General features: G+C 44.7%; 9 non-coding genes across 9 annotated transcripts; all 9 read left to right on the forward strand.

Moving 5' to 3' along the window:
• The first annotated feature begins 62 nt into the window (after positions 1–62).
• Positions 63–133, forward strand: trnag-gcc (transfer RNA glycine (anticodon GCC)). Its single transcript has one exon. It is a non-coding gene; the product is annotated as a tRNA-Gly (tRNA).
• Positions 134–1,224: 1,091 nt separating this feature from the next.
• On the forward strand, positions 1,225–1,295 carry trnag-gcc (transfer RNA glycine (anticodon GCC)). Its single transcript has one exon. It is a non-coding gene; the product is annotated as a tRNA-Gly (tRNA).
• Positions 1,296–2,386: 1,091 nt separating this feature from the next.
• On the forward strand, positions 2,387–2,457 carry trnag-gcc (transfer RNA glycine (anticodon GCC)). The gene has a single exon. It is a non-coding gene; the product is annotated as a tRNA-Gly (tRNA).
• A 2,273-nt stretch (positions 2,458–4,730) lies between these two features.
• On the forward strand, positions 4,731–4,801 carry trnag-gcc (transfer RNA glycine (anticodon GCC)). Its single transcript has one exon. It is a non-coding gene; the product is annotated as a tRNA-Gly (tRNA).
• A 1,091-nt stretch (positions 4,802–5,892) lies between these two features.
• Positions 5,893–5,963, forward strand: trnag-gcc (transfer RNA glycine (anticodon GCC)). Its single transcript has one exon. It is a non-coding gene; the product is annotated as a tRNA-Gly (tRNA).
• A 5,423-nt stretch (positions 5,964–11,386) lies between these two features.
• Positions 11,387–11,457, forward strand: trnag-gcc (transfer RNA glycine (anticodon GCC)). The gene has a single exon. It is a non-coding gene; the product is annotated as a tRNA-Gly (tRNA).
• Positions 11,458–13,193: 1,736 nt separating this feature from the next.
• Positions 13,194–13,264, forward strand: trnag-gcc (transfer RNA glycine (anticodon GCC)). The gene has a single exon. It is a non-coding gene; the product is annotated as a tRNA-Gly (tRNA).
• A 1,111-nt stretch (positions 13,265–14,375) lies between these two features.
• trnag-gcc (transfer RNA glycine (anticodon GCC)) lies at positions 14,376–14,446 on the forward strand. The gene has a single exon. It is a non-coding gene; the product is annotated as a tRNA-Gly (tRNA).
• Positions 14,447–15,557: 1,111 nt separating this feature from the next.
• On the forward strand, positions 15,558–15,628 carry trnag-gcc (transfer RNA glycine (anticodon GCC)). The gene has a single exon. It is a non-coding gene; the product is annotated as a tRNA-Gly (tRNA).
• Positions 15,629–16,201: the final 573 nt, after the last annotated feature.

Below are 16,201 nucleotides of genomic sequence, written 5' to 3' on the forward strand. Positions count from 1 at the left end.
TTTAGTCACTCCATGGACTCGCGTTGTTTGAGTCCGGGAACCCCCTTTAAAGCTCTGTCTAAGCATTGGTGGTTCAGTGGTAGAATTCTCGCCTGCCACGCGGGAGGCCCGGGTTCGATTCCCGGCCAATGCATGTTCCCTTTTACGGCAGCAGGTAGTGTTTTCAGACCTCGCCTCTGACTCTCACTTGTAAAAGAGTCTTAGGGCTAGAGCGGAAGCCAAATTCCTTTTGGACCTTGTGTACATTTTTACTAGTGACATGCCACTGACTGCGGATGACTCTACACTATGCACGTCAGCTACTACAGCGACTGAAATGACTGCAACACTCAACAAAGAGCTGCAGAGTGGGTGGCAAGGAGTAAGTTAGCCCTAAATATTTATACAACTAAAAGCATTGTATTTGGAACAAAACACTCACTAAACCCTAAACCTCAACTTAATCTTGTAATAAGTCATGTGGAAATTGAGCAAGTTGAGATGATTAAACTGCTTGGAGTAACCCTAGATTGTAAACTGTCATGGTCAAAACATATTGACGCAGTAGTAGCAAAGACGGGGAGAAGTCTGTCTATAATAAAGCGATGCTCTGCCTTCTTAACAACACTATCAACAAGGCAGGTCCTACAGTTTTGTCGCACCTCGACTACTGTTCAGTCGTGTGGTCAGGTGCCACAAAAAAAGGACTTAGGAAAATTGCAATTGGCTCAAAACAGGGCAGCACGGCTGGCCCTTGGATGTACACAGAGAGCTAATATTAATAATATGCATGTCAATATCTCCTGGCTGAAAGTGGAGGAGAGACTGATTTCATCACTAGTTTTATTTATGAGAGGTATTGACATGTTGAACGCACCGAGCTGTCTGTTTTAAATTACTAGCACACAGCTCGGACACGCATGCATACCCCACAAGACAAGCCACAAGAGGTCTCTTCACAGTCCCTGCAACGGTCACAGTAACTGCGCACACAGGCAGAGAAGCACAAGGGGAGGGGGTAAAATGGAATCTATCAACATTTTTCACTCTCAATTCTAAGAACGAGAGTGGGAGAAGCTACAGCAACGGATTGGAATGAGGAAGAAGAAGTTTGAAGGGAAAAACGGGTACAATGGACTTTGAGAAATTCCTTGTTCCCTGATAATGATTTTCTTCTGTTTCGTTTAGTCACTCCATGGACTCGCGTTGTTTGAGTCCGGGAACCCCCTTTAAAGCTCTGTCTAAGCATTGGTGGTTCAGTGGTAGAATTCTCGCCTGCCACGCGGGAGGCCCGGGTTCGATTCCCGGCCAATGCATGTTCCCTTTTACGGCAGCAGGTAGTGTTTTCAGACCTCGCCTCTGACTCTCACTTGTAAAAGAGTCTTAGGGCTAGAGCGGAAGCCAAATTCCTTTTGGACCTTGTGTACATTTTTACTAGTGACATGCCACTGACTGCGGATGACTCTACACTATGCACGTCAGCTACTACAGCGACTGAAATGACTGCAACACTCAACAAAGAGCTGCAGAGTGGGTGGCAAGGAGTAAGTTAGCCCTAAATATTTATACAACTAAAAGCATTGTATTTGGAACAAAACACTCACTAAACCCTAAACCTCAACTTAATCTTGTAATAAGTCATGTGGAAATTGAGCAAGTTGAGATGATTAAACTGCTTGGAGTAACCCTAGATTGTAAACTGTCATGGTCAAAACATATTGACGCAGTAGTAGCAAAGACGGGGAGAAGTCTGTCTATAATAAAGCGATGCTCTGCCTTCTTAACAACACTATCAACAAGGCAGGTCCTACAGTTTTGTCGCACCTCGACTACTGTTCAGTCGTGTGGTCAGGTGCCACAAAAAAAGGACTTAGGAAAATTGCAATTGGCTCAAAACAGGGCAGCACGGCTGGCCCTTGGATGTACACAGAGAGCTAATATTAATAATATGCATGTCAATATCTCCTGGCTGAAAGTGGAGGAGAGACTGATTTCATCACTAGTTTTATTTATGAGAGGTATTGACATGTTGAACGCACCGAGCTGTCTGTTTTAAATTACTAGCACACAGCTCGGACACGCATGCATACCCCACAAGACAAGCCACAAGAGGTCTCTTCACAGTCCCTGCAACGGTCACAGTAACTGCGCACACAGGCAGAGAAGCACAAGGGGAGGGGGTAAAATGGAATCTATCAACATTTTTCACTCTCAATTCTAAGAACGAGAGTGGGAGAAGCTACAGCAACGGATTGGAATGAGGAAGAAGAAGTTTGAAGGGAAAAACGGGTACAATGGACTTTGAGAAATTCCTTGTTCCCTGATAATGATTTTCTTCTGTTTCGTTTAGTCACTCCATGGACTCGCGTTGTTTGAGTCCGGGAACCCCCTTTAAAGCTCTGTCTAAGCATTGGTGGTTCAGTGGTAGAATTCTCGCCTGCCACGCGGGAGGCCCGGGTTCGATTCCCGGCCAATGCATGTTGCCTTTTACGGCAGCAGGTAGTGTTTTCAGACCTCGCCTCTGACTCTCACTTGTAAAAGAGTCTTAGGGCTAGAGCGGAAGCCAAATTCCTTTTGGACCTTGTGTACATTTTTACTAGTGACATGCCACTGACTTTGAGTAAAGCCATGTGTATGCGGATGACTCTACACTATGCACGTCAGCTACTACAGCGACTGAAATGACTGCAACACTCAACAAAGAGCTGCAGAGTGGGTGGCAAGGAGTAAGTTAGCCCTAAATATTTATACAACTAAAAGCATTGTATTTGGAACAAAACACTCACTAAACCCTAAACCTCAACTTAATCTTGTAATAAGTCATGTGGAAATTGAGCAAGTTGAGATGATTAAACTGCTTGGAGTAACCCTAGATTGTAAACTGTCATGGTCAAAACATATTGACGCAGTAGTAGCAAAGACGGGGAGAAGTCTGTCTATAATAAAGCGATGCTCTGCCTTCTTAACAACACTATCAACAAGGCAGGTCCTACAGTTTTGTCGCACCTCGACTACTGTTCAGTCGTGTGGTCAGGTGCCACAAAAAAAAGACTTAGGAAAATTGCAATTGGCTCAGAACAGGGCAGCACGGCTGGCCCTTGGATGTACACAGAGAGCTAATATTAATAATATGCATGTCAATATCTCCTGGCTGAAAGTGGAGGAGAGACTGATTTCATCACTAGTTTTATTTATGAGAGGTATTGACATGTTGAACGCACCGAGCTGTCTGTTTTAAATTACTAGCACACAGCTCGGACACGCATGCATACCCCACAAGACAAGCCACAAGAGGTCTCTTCACAGTCCCTGCAACGGTCACAGTAACTGCGCACACCGGCAGAGAAGCCCAAGGGGAGGGGGTAAGATGGAATCTATCAACATTTTTCACTCTCAATTCTAAGAACGAGAGTGGGAGAAGCTACAGCAACGGATTGGAATGAGGAAGAAGAAGTTTGAAGGGAAAAACGGGTACAATGGACTTTGAGAAATTCCTTGTTCCCTGATAATGATTTTCTTCTGTTTCGTTTAGTCACTCCATGGACTCGCGTTGTTTGAGTCCGGGAACCCCCTTTAAAGCTCTGTCTAAGCATTGGTGGTTCAGTGGTAGAATTCTCGCCTGCCACGCGGGAGGCCCGGGTTCGATTCCCAGCCAATGCATGTTCCCTTTTACGGCAGCAGGTAGTGTTTTCAGACCTCGCCTCTGACTCTCACTTGTAAAAGAGTCTTAGGGCTAGAGCGGAAGCCAAATTCCTTTTGGACCTTGTGTACATTTTTACTAGTGACATGCCACTGACTGCGGATGACTCTACACTATGCACGTCAGCTACTACAGCGACTGAAATGACTGCAACACTCAACAAAGAGCTGCAGAGTGGGTGGCAAGGAGTAAGTTAGCCCTAAATATTTATACAACTAAAAGCATTGTATTTGGAACAAAACACTCACTAAACCCTAAAGCTCAACTTAATCTTGTAATAAGTCATGTGGAAATTGAGCAAGTTGAGATGATTAAACTGCTTGGAGTAACCCTAGATTGTAAACTGTCATGGTCAAAACATATTGACGCAGTAGTAGCAAAGACGGGGAGAAGTCTGTCTATAATAAAGCGATGCTCTGCCTTCTTAACAACACTATCAACAAGGCAGGTCCTACAGTTTTGTCGCACCTCGACTACTGTTCAGTCGTGTGGTCAGGTGCCACAAAAAAAGGACTTAGGAAAATTGCAATTGGCTCAAAACAGGGCAGCACGGCTGGCCCTTGGATGTACACAGAGAGCTAATATTAATAATATGCATGTCAATATCTCCTGGCTGAAAGTGGAGGAGAGACTGATTTCATCACTAGTTTTATTTATGAGAGGTATTGACATGTTGAACGCCCCGAGCTGTCTGTTTTAAATTACTAGCACACAGCTCGGACACGCATGCATACCCCACAAGACAAGCCACAAGAGGTCTCTTCACAGTCCCTGCAACGGTCACAGTAACTGCGCACACAGGCAGAGAAGCACAAGGGGAGGGGGTAAGATGGAATCTATCAACATTTTTCACTCTCAATTCTAAGAACGAGAGTGGGAGAAGCTACAGCAACGGATTGGAATGAGGAAGAAGAAGTTTGAAGGGAAAAACGGGTACAATGGACTTTGAGAAATTCCTTGTTCCCTGATAATGATTTTCTTCTGTTTCGTTTAGTCACTCCATGGACTCGCGTTGTTTGAGTCCGGGAACCCCCTTTAAAGCTCTGTCTAAGCATTGGTGGTTCAGTGGTAGAATTCTCGCCTGCCACGCGGGAGGCCCGGGTTCGATTCCCGGCCAATGCATGTTCCCTTTTACGGCAGCAGGTAGTGTTTTCAGACCTCGCCTCTGACTCTCACTTGTAAAAGAGTCTTAGGGCTAGAGCGGAAGCCAAATTCCTTTTGGACCTTGTGTACATTTTTACTAGTGACATGCCACTGACTGCGGATGACTCTACACTATGCACGTCAGCTACTACAGCGACTGAAATGACTGCAACACTCAACAAAGAGCTGCAGAGTGGGTGGCAAGGAGTAAGTTAGCCCTAAATATTTATACAACTAAAAGCATTGTATTTGGAACAAAACACTCACTAAACCCTAAACCTCAACTTAATCTTGTAATAAGTCATGTGGAAATTGAGCAAGTTGAGATGATTAAACTGCTTGGAGTAACCCTAGATTGTAAACTGTCATGGTCAAAACATATTGACGCAGTAGTAGCAAAGACGGGGAGAAGTCTGTCTATAATAAAGCGATGCTCTGCCTTCTTAACAACACTATCAACAAGGCAGGTCCTACAGTTTTGTCGCACCTCGACTACTGTTCAGTCGTGTGGTCAGGTGCCACAAAAAAAGGACTTAGGAAAATTGCAATTGGCTCAAAACAGGGCAGCACGGCTGGCCCTTGGATGTACACAGAGAGCTAATATTAATAATATGCATGTCAATATCTCCTGGCTGAAAGTGGAGGAGAGACTGATTTCATCACTAGTTTTATTTATGAGAGGTATTGACATGTTGAACGCCCCGAGCTGTCTGTTTTAAATTACTAGCACACAGCTCGGACACGCATGCATACCCCACAAGACAAGCCACAAGAGGTCTCTTCACAGTCCCTGCAACGGTCACAGTAACTGCGCACACAGGCAGAGAAGCACAAGGGGAGGGGGTAAGATGGAATCTATCAACATTTTTCACTCTCAATTCTAAGAACGAGAGTGGGAGAAGCTACAGCAACGGATTGGAATGAGGAAGAAGAAGTTTGAAGGGAAAAACGGGTACAATGGACTTTGAGAAATTCCTTGTTCCCTGATAATGATTTTCTTCTGTTTCGTTTAGTCACTCCATGGACTCGCGTTGTTTGAGTCCGGGAACCCCCTTTAAAGCTCTGTCTAAGCATTGGTGGTTCAGTGGTAGAATTCTCGCCTGCCACGCGGGAGGCCCGGGTTCGATTCCCGGCCAATGCATGTTCCCTTTTACGGCAGCAGGTAGTGTTTTCAGACCTCGCCTCTGACTCTCACTTGTAAAAGAGTCTTAGGGCTAGAGCGGAAGCCAAATTCCTTTTGGACCTTGTGTACATTTTTACTAGTGACATGCCACTGACTGCGGATGACTCTACACTATGCACGTCAGCTACTACAGCGACTGAAATGACTGCAACACTCAACAAAGAGCTGCAGAGTGGGTGGCAAGGAGTAAGTTAGCCCTAAATATTTATACAACTAAAAGCATTGTATTTGGAACAAAACACTCACTAAACCCTAAAGCTCAACTTAATCTTGTAATAAGTCATGTGGAAATTGAGCAAGTTGAGATGATTAAACTGCTTGGAGTAACCCTAGATTGTAAACTGTCATGGTCAAAACATATTGACGCAGTAGTAGCAAAGACGGGGAGAAGTCTGTCTATAATAAAGCGATGCTCTGCCTTCTTAACAACACTATCAACAAGGCAGGTCCTACAGTTTTGTCGCACCTCGACTACTGTTCAGTCGTGTGGTCAGGTGCCACAAAAAAAGGACTTAGGAAAATTGCAATTGGCTCAAAACAGGGCAGCACGGCTGGCCCTTGGATGTACACAGAGAGCTAATATTAATAATATGCATGTCAATATCTCCTGGCTGAAAGTGGAGGAGAGACTGATTTCATCACTAGTTTTATTTATGAGAGGTATTGACATGTTGAACGCACCGAGCTGTCTGTTTTAAATTACTAGCACACAGCTCGGACACGCATGCATACCCCACAAGACAAGCCACAAGAGGTCTCTTCACAGTCCCTGCAACGGTCACAGTAACTGCGCACACAGGCAGAGAAGCACAAGGGGAGGGGGTAAGATGGAATCTATCAACATTTTTCACTCTCAATTCTAAGAACGAGAGTGGGAGAAGCTACAGCAACGGATTGGAATGAGGAAGAAGAAGTTTGAAGGGAAAAACGGGTACAATGGACTTTGAGAAATTCCTTGTTCCCTGATAATGATTTTCTTCTGTTTCGTTTAGTCACTCCATGGACTCGCGTTGTTTGAGTCCGGGAACCCCCTTTAAAGCTCTGTCTAAGCATTGGTGGTTCAGTGGTAGAATTCTCGCCTGCCAGGCGGGAGGCCCGGGATCGATTCCCGGCCAATGCATGTTCCCTTTTACGGCAGCAGGTAGTGTTTTCAGACCTCGCCTCTGACTCTCACTTGTAAAAGAGTCTTAGGGCTAGAGGGGAAGCCAAATTCCTTTTGGACCTTGTGTACATTTTTACTAGTGACATGCCACTGACTGCGGATGACTCTACACTATGCACGTCAGCTACTACAGCGACTGAAATGACTGCAACACTCAACAAAGAGCTGCAGAGTGGGTGGCAAGGAGTAAGTTAGCCCTAAATATTTATACAACTAAAAGCATTGTATTTGGAACAAAACACTCACTAAACCCTAAAGCTCAACTTAATCTTGTAATAAGTCATGTGGAAATTGAGCAAGTTGAGATGATTAAACTGCTTGGAGTAACCCTAGATTGTAAACTGTCATGGTCAAAACATATTGACGCAGTAGTAGCAAAGACGGGGAGAAGTCTGTCTATAATAAAGCGATGCTCTGCCTTCTTAACAACACTATCAACAAGGCAGGTCCTACAGTTTTGTCGCACCTCGACTACTGTTCAGTCGTGTGGTCAGGTGCCACAAAAAAAGGACTTAGGAAAATTGCAATTGGCTCAAAACAGGGCAGCACGGCTGGCCCTTGGATGTACACAGAGAGCTAATATTAATAATATGCATGTCAATATCTCCTGGCTGAAAGTGGAGGAGAGACTGATTTCATCACTAGTTTTATTTATGAGAGGTATTGACATGTTGAACGCACCGAGCTGTCTGTTTTAAATTACTAGCACACAGCTCGGACACGCATGCATACCCCACAAGACAAGCCACAAGAGGTCTCTTCACAGTCCCTGCAACGGTCACAGTAACTGCGCACACAGGCAGAGAAGCACAAGGGGAGGGGGTAAGATGGAATCTATCAACATTTTTCACTCTCAATTCTAAGAACGAGAGTGGGAGAAGCTACAGCAACGGATTGGAATGAGGAAGAAGAAGTTTGAAGGGAAAAACGGGTACAATGGACTTTGAGAAATTCCTTGTTCCCTGATAATGATTTTCTTCTGTTTCGTTTAGTCACTCCATGGACTCGCGTTGTTTGAGTCCGGGAACCCCCTTTAAAGCTCTGTCTAAGCATTGGTGGTTCAGTGGTAGAATTCTCGCCTGCCAGGCGGGAGGCCCGGGATCGATTCCCGGCCAATGCATGTTCCCTTTTACGGCAGCAGGTAGTGTTTTCAGACCTCGCCTCTGACTCTCACTTGTTAAAAGAGTCTTAGGGCTAGAGCGGAAGCCAAAGCAGGTAGTGTTTTCAGACCTCGCCTCTGACTCTCACTTGTAAAAGAGTCTTAGGGCTAGAGCGGAAGCCAAATTCCTTTTGGACCTTGTGTACATTTTTACTAGTGACATGCCACTGACTGCGGATGACTCTACACTATGCACGTCAGCTACTACAGCGACTGAAATGACTGCAACACTCAACAAAGAGCTGCAGAGTGGGTGGCAAGGAGTAAGTTAGCCCTAAATATTTATACAACTAAAAGCATTGTATTTGGAACAAAACACTCACTAAACCCTAAAGCTCAACTTAATCTTGTAATAAGTCATGTGGAAATTGAGCAAGTTGAGATGATTAAACTGCTTGGAGTAACCCTAGATTGTAAACTGTCATGGTCAAAACATATTGACGCAGTAGTAGCAAAGACGGGGAGAAGTCTGTCTATAATAAAGCGATGCTCTGCCTTCTTAACAACACTATCAACAAGGCAGGTCCTACAGTTTTGTCGCACCTCGACTACTGTTCAGTCGTGTGGTCAGGTGCCACAAAAAAAGGACTTAGGAAAATTGCAATTGGCTCAGAACAGGGCAGCACGGCTGGCCCTTGGATGTACACAGAGAGCTAATATTAATAATATGCATGTCAATATCTCCTGGCTGAAAGTGGAGGAGAGACTGATTTCATCACTAGTTTTATTTATGAGAGGTATTGACATGTTGAACGCACCGAGCTGTCTGTTTTAAATTACTAGCACACAGCTCGGACACGCATGCATACCCCACAAGACAAGCCACAAGAGGTCTCTTCACAGTCCCTGCAACGGTCACAGTAACTGCGCACACAGGCAGAGAAGCACAAGGGGAGGGGGTAAGATGGAATCTATCAACATTTTTCACTCTCAATTCTAAGAACGAGAGTGGGAGAAGCTACAGCAACGGATTGGAATGAGGAAGAAGAAGTTTGAAGGGAAAAACGGGTACAATGGACTTTGAGAAATTCCTTGTTCCCTGATAATGATTTTCTTCTGTTTCGTTTAGTCACTCCATGGACTCGCGTTGTTTGAGTCCGGGAACCCCCTTTAAAGCTCTGTCTAAGCATTGGTGGTTCAGTGGTAGAATTCTCGCCTGCCACGCGGGAGGCCTGGGATCGATTCCCGGCCAATGCATGTTCCCTTTTACGGCAGCAGGTAGTGTTTTCAGACCTCGCCTCTGACTCTCACTTGTAAAAGAGTCTTAGGGCTAGAGCGGAAGCCAAATTCCTTTTGGACCTTGTGTACATTTTTACTAGTGACATGCCACTGACTTTGAGTAAAGCCATGTGTATGCGGATGACTCTACACTATGCACGTCAGCTACTACAGCGACTGAAATGACTGCAACACTCAACAAAGAGCTGCAGAGTGGGTGGCAAGGAGTAAGTTAGCCCTAAATATTTATACAACTAAAAGCATTGTATTTGGAACAAAACACTCACTAAACCCTAAACCTCAACTTAATCTTGTAATAAGTCATGTGGAAATTGAGCAAGTTGAGATGATTAAACTGCTTGGAGTAACCCTAGATTGTAAACTGTCATGGTCAAAACATATTGACGCAGTAGTAGCCAAGACGGGGAGAAGTCTGTCTATAATAAAGCGATGCTCTGCCTTCTTAACAACACTATCAACAAGGCAGGTCCTACAGTTTTGTCGCACCTTGACTACTGTTCAGTCGTGTGGTCAGGTGCCACAAAAAAATGACTTAGGAAAATTGCAATTGGCTCAGCACAGGGCAGCACGGCTGGGGTTCGGGTTCGATTCCCGGCCAATGCATGTTGCCTTTTACGGCAGCAGGTAGTGTTTTCAGACCTCGCCTCTGACTCTCACTTGTAAAAGAGTCTTAGGGCTAGAGCGGAAGCCAAATTCCTTTTGGACCTTGTGTACATTTTTACTAGTGACATGCCACTGACTACGGCGGCAGGTAGTGTTTTCAGACCTCGCCTCTGACTCTCACTTGTAAAAGAGTCTTAGGGCTAGAGCGGAAGCCAAATTCCTTTTGGACCTTGTGTACATTTTTACTAGTGACATGCCACTGACTGCGGATGACTCTACACTATGCACGTCAGCTACTACAGCGACTGAAATGACTGCAACACTCAACAAAGAGCTGCAGAGTGGGTGGCAAGGAGTAAGTTAGCCCTAAATATTTATACAACTAAAAGCATTGTATTTGGAACAAAACACTCACTAAACCCTAAAGCTCAACTTAATCTTGTAATAAGTCATGTGGAAATTGAGCAAGTTGAGATGATTAAACTGCTTGGAGTAACCCTAGATTGTAAACTGTCATGGTCAAAACATATTGACGCAGTAGTAGCAAAGACGGGGAGAAGTCTGTCTATAATAAAGCGATGCTCTGCCTTCTTAACAACACTATCAACAAGGCAGGTCCTACAGTTTTGTCGCACCTCGACTACTGTTCAGTCGTGTGGTCAGGTGCCACAAAAAAAGGACTTAGGAAAATTGCAATTGGCTCAGAACAGGGCAGCACGGCTGGCCCTTGGATGTACACAGAGAGCTAATATTAATAATATGCATGTCAATATCTCCTGGCTGAAAGTGGAGGAGAGACTGATTTCATCACTAGTTTTATTTATGAGAGGTATTGACATGTTGAACGCACCGAGCTGTCTGTTTTAAATTACTAGCACACAGCTCGGACACGCATGCATACCCCACAAGACAAGCCACAAGAGGTCTCTTCACAGTCCCTGCAACGGTCACAGTAACTGCGCACACAGGCAGAGAAGCACAAGGGGAGGGGGTAAGATGGAATCTATCAACATTTTTCACTCTCAATTCTAAGAACGAGAGTGGGAGAAGCTACAGCAACGGATTGGAATGAGGAAGAAGAAGTTTGAAGGGAAAAACGGGTACAATGGACTTTGAGAAATTCCTTGTTCCCTGATAATGATTTTCTTCTGTTTCGTTTAGTCACTCCATGGACTCGCGTTGTTTGAGTCCGGGAACCCCCTTTAAAGCTCTGTCTAAGCATTGGTGGTTCAGTGGTAGAATTCTCGCCTGCCACGCGGGAGGCCCGGGTTCGATTCCCGGCCAATGCATGTTCCCTTTTACGGCAGCAGGTAGTGTTTTCAGACCTCGCCTCTGACTCTCACTTGTAAAAGAGTCTTAGGGCTAGAGCGGAAGCCAAATTCCTTTTGGACCTTGTGTACATTTTTACTAGTGACATGCCACTGACTGCGGATGACTCTACACTATGCACGTCAGCTACTACAGCGACTGAAATGACTGCAACACTCAACAAAGAGCTGCAGAGTGGGTGGCAAGGAGTAAGTTAGCCCTAAATATTTATACAACTAAAAGCATTGTATTTGGAACAAAACACTCACTAAACCCTAAAGCTCAACTTAATCTTGTAATAAGTCATGTGGAAATTGAGCAAGTTGAGATGATTAAACTGCTTGGAGTAACCCTAGATTGTAAACTGTCATGGTCAAAACATATTGACGCAGTAGTAGCAAAGACGGGGAGAAGTCTGTCTATAATAAAGCGATGCTCTGCCTTCTTAACAACACTATCAACAAGGCAGGTCCTACAGTTTTGTCGCACCTCGACTACTGTTCAGTCGTGTGGTCAGGTGCCACAAAAAAATGACTTAGGAAAATTGCAATTGGCTCAGCACAGGGCAGCACGGCTGGGGTTCGGGTTCGATTCCCGGCCAATGCATGTTGCCTTTTACGGCAGCAGGTAGTGTTTTCAGACCTCGCCTCTGACTCTCACTTGTAAAAGAGTCTTAGGGCTAGAGCGGAAGCCAAATTCCTTTTGGACCTTGTGTACATTTTTACTAGTGACATGCCACTGACTTTGAGTAAAGCCATGTGTATGCGGATGACTCTACACTATGCACGTCAGCTACTACAGCGACTGAAATGACTGCAACACTCAACAAAGAGCTGCAGAGTGGGTGGCAAGGAGTAAGTTAGCCCTAAATATTTATACAACTAAAAGCATTGTATTTGGAACAAAACACTCACTAAACCCTAAAGCTCAACTTAATCTTGTAATAAGTCATGTGGAAATTGAGCAAGTTGAGATGATTAAACTGCTTGGAGTAACCCTAGATTGTAAACTGTCATGGTCAAAACATATTGACGCAGTAGTAGCAAAGACGGGGAGAAGTCTGTCTATAATAAAGCGATGCTCTGCCTTCTTAACAACACTATCAACAAGGCAGGTCCTACAGTTTTGTCGCACCTCGACTACTGTTCAGTCGTGTGGTCAGGTGCCACAAAAAAAGGACTTAGGAAAATTGCAATTGGCTCAGAACAGGGCAGCACGGCTGGCCCTTGGATGTACACAGAGAGCTAATATTAATAATATGCATGTCAATATCTCCTGGCTGAAAGTGGAGGAGAGACTGATTTCATCACTAGTTTTATTTATGAGAGGTATTGACATGTTGAACGCACCGAGCTGTCTGTTTTAAATTACTAGCACACAGCTCGGACACGCATGCATACCCCACAAGACAAGCCACAAGAGGTCTCTTCACAGTCCCTGCAACGGTCACAGTAACTGCGCACACAGGCAGAGAAGCACAAGGGGAGGGGGTAAAATGGAATCTATCAACATTTTTCACTCTCAATTCTAAGAACGAGAGTGGGAGAAGCTACAGCAACGGATTGGAATGAGGAAGAAGAAGTTTGAAGGGAAAAACGGGTACAATGGACTTTGAGAAATTCCTTGTTCCCTGATAATGATTTTCTTCTGTTTCGTTTAGTCACTCCATGGACTCGCGTTGTTTGAGTCCGGGAACCCCCTTTAAAGCTCTGTCTAAGCATTGGTGGTTCAGTGGTAGAATTCTCGCCTGCCACGCGGGAGGCCCGGGTTCGATTCCCGGCCAATGCATGTTCCCTTTTACGGCAGCAGGTAGTGTTTTCAGACCTCGCCTCTGACTCTCACTTGTAAAAGAGTCTTAGGGCTAGAGCGGAAGCCAAATTCCTTTTGGACCTTGTGTACATTTTTACTAGTGACATGCCACTGACTTTGAGTAAAGCCATGTGTATGCGGATGACTCTACACTATGCACGTCAGCTACTACAGCGACTGAAATGACTGCAACACTCAACAAAGAGCTGCAGAGTGGGTGGCAAGGAGTAAGTTAGCCCTAAATATTTATACAACTAAAAGCATTGTATTTGGAACAAAACACTCACTAAACCCTAAAGCTCAACTTAATCTTGTAATAAGTCATGTGGAAATTGAGCAAGTTGAGATGATTAAACTGCTTGGAGTAACCCTAGATTGTAAACTGTCATGGTCAAAACATATTGACGCAGTAGTAGCAAAGACGGGGAGAAGTCTGTCTATAATAAAGCGATGCTCTGCCTTCTTAACAACACTATCAACAAGGCAGGTCCTACAGTTTTGTCGCACCTCGACTACTGTTCAGTCGTGTGGTCAGGTGCCACAAAAAAAGGACTTAGGAAAATTGCAATTGGCTCAGAACAGGGCAGCACGGCTGGCCCTTGGATGTACACAGAGAGCTAATATTAATAATATGCATGTCAATATCTCCTGGCTGAAAGTGGAGGAGAGACTGATTTCATCACTAGTTTTATTTATGAGAGGTATTGACATGTTGAACGCACCGAGCTGTCTGTTTTAAATTACTAGCACACAGCTCGGACACGCATGCATACCCCACAAGACAAGCCACAAGAGGTCTCTTCACAGTCCCTGCAACGGTCACAGTAACTGCGCACACAGGCAGAGAAGCACAAGGGGAGGGGGTAAGATGGAATCTATCAACATTTTTCACTCTCAATTCTAAGAACGAGAGTGGGAGAAGCTACAGCAACGGATTGGAATGAGGAAGAAGAAGTTTGAAGGGAAAAACGGGTACAATGGACTTTGAGAAATTCCTTGTTCCCTGATAATGATTTTCTTCTGTTTCGTTTAGTCACTCCATGGACTCGCGTTGTTTGAGTCCGGGAACCCCCTTTAAAGCTCTGTCTAAGCATTGGTGGTTCAGTGGTAGAATTCTCGCCTGCCACGCGGGAGGCCCGGGTTCGATTCCCGGCCAATGCATGTTCCCTTTTACGGCAGCAGGTAGTGTTTTCAGACCTCGCCTCTGACTCTCACTTGTAAAAGAGTCTTAGGGCTAGAGCGGAAGCCAAATTCCTTTTGGACCTTGTGTACATTTTTACTAGTGACATGCCACTGACTTTGAGTAAAGCCATGTGTATGCGGATGACTCTACACTATGCACGTCAGCTACTACAGCGACTGAAATGACTGCAACACTCAACAAAGAGCTGCAGAGTGGGTGGCAAGGAGTAAGTTAGCCCTAAATATTTATACAACTAAAAGCATTGTATTTGGAACAAAACACTCACTAAACCCTAAAGCTCAACTTAATCTTGTAATAAGTCATGTGGAAATTGAGCAAGTTGAGATGATTAAACTGCTTGGAGTAACCCTAGATTGTAAACTGTCATGGTCAAAACATATTGACGCAGTAGTAGCAAAGACGGGGAGAAGTCTGTCTATAATAAAGCGATGCTCTGCCTTCTTAACAACACTATCAACAAGGCAGGTCCTACAGTTTTGTCGCACCTCGACTACTGTTCAGTCGTGTGGTCAGGTGCCACAAAAAAAGGACTTAGGAAAATTGCAATTGGCTCAGAACAGGGCAGCACGGCTGGCCCTTGGATGTACACAGAGAGCTAATATTAATAATATGCATGTCAATATCTCCTGGCTGAAAGTGGAGGAGAGACTGATTTCATCACTAGTTTTATTTATGAGAGGTATTGACATGTTGAACGCACCGAGCTGTCTGTTTTAAATTACTAGCACACAGCTCGGACACGCATGCATACCCCACAAGACAAGCCACAAGAGGTCTCTTCACAGTCCCTGCAACGGTCACAGTAACTGCGCACACAGGCAGAGAAGCACAAGGGGAGGGGGTAAGATGGAATCTATCAACATTTTTCACTCTCAATTCTAAGAACGAGAGTGGGAGAAGCTACAGCAACGGATTGGAATGAGGAAGAAGAAGTTTGAAGGGAAAAACGGGTACAATGGACTTTGAGAAATTCCTTGTTCCCTGATAATGATTTTCTTCTGTTTCGTTTAGTCACTCCATGGACTCGCGTTGTTTGAGTCCGGGAACCCCCTTTAAAGCTCTGTCTAAGCATTGGTGGTTCAGTGGTAGAATTCTCGCCTGCCACGCGGGAGGCCCGGGTTCGATTCCCGGCCAATGCATGTTCCCTTTTACGGCAGCAGGTAGTGTTTTCAGACCTCGCCTCTGACTCTCACTTGTAAAAGAGTCTTAGGGCTAGAGCGGAAGCCAAATTCCTTTTGGACCTTGTGTACATTTTTACTAGTGACATGCCACTGACTTTGAGTAAAGCCATGTGTATGCGGATGACTCTACACTATGCACGTCAGCTACTACAGCGACTGAAATGACTGCAACACTCAACAAAGAGCTGCAGAGTGGGTGGCAAGGAGTAAGTTAGCCCTAAATATTTATACAACTAAAAGCATTGTATTTGGAACAAAACACTCACTAAACCCTAAAGCTCAACTTAATCTTGTAATAAGTCATGTGGAAATTGAGCAAGTTGAGATGATTAAACTGCTTGGAGTAACCCTAGATTGTAAACTGTCATGGTCAAAACATATTGACGCAGTAGTAGCAAAGACGGGGAGAAGTCTGTCTATAATAAAGCGATGCTCTGCCTTCTTAACAACACTATCAACAAGGCAGGTCCTACAGTTTTGTCGCACCTCGACTACTGTTCAGTCGTGTGGTCAGGTGCCACAAAAAAAGGA

Source organism: Salmo salar, chromosome 10 (genome assembly GCF_965601325.2).
Source record: "Salmo salar chromosome 10, fSalSal1, whole genome shotgun sequence".
Lineage (NCBI taxonomy): Eukaryota > Metazoa > Chordata > Actinopteri > Salmoniformes > Salmonidae > Salmo > Salmo salar.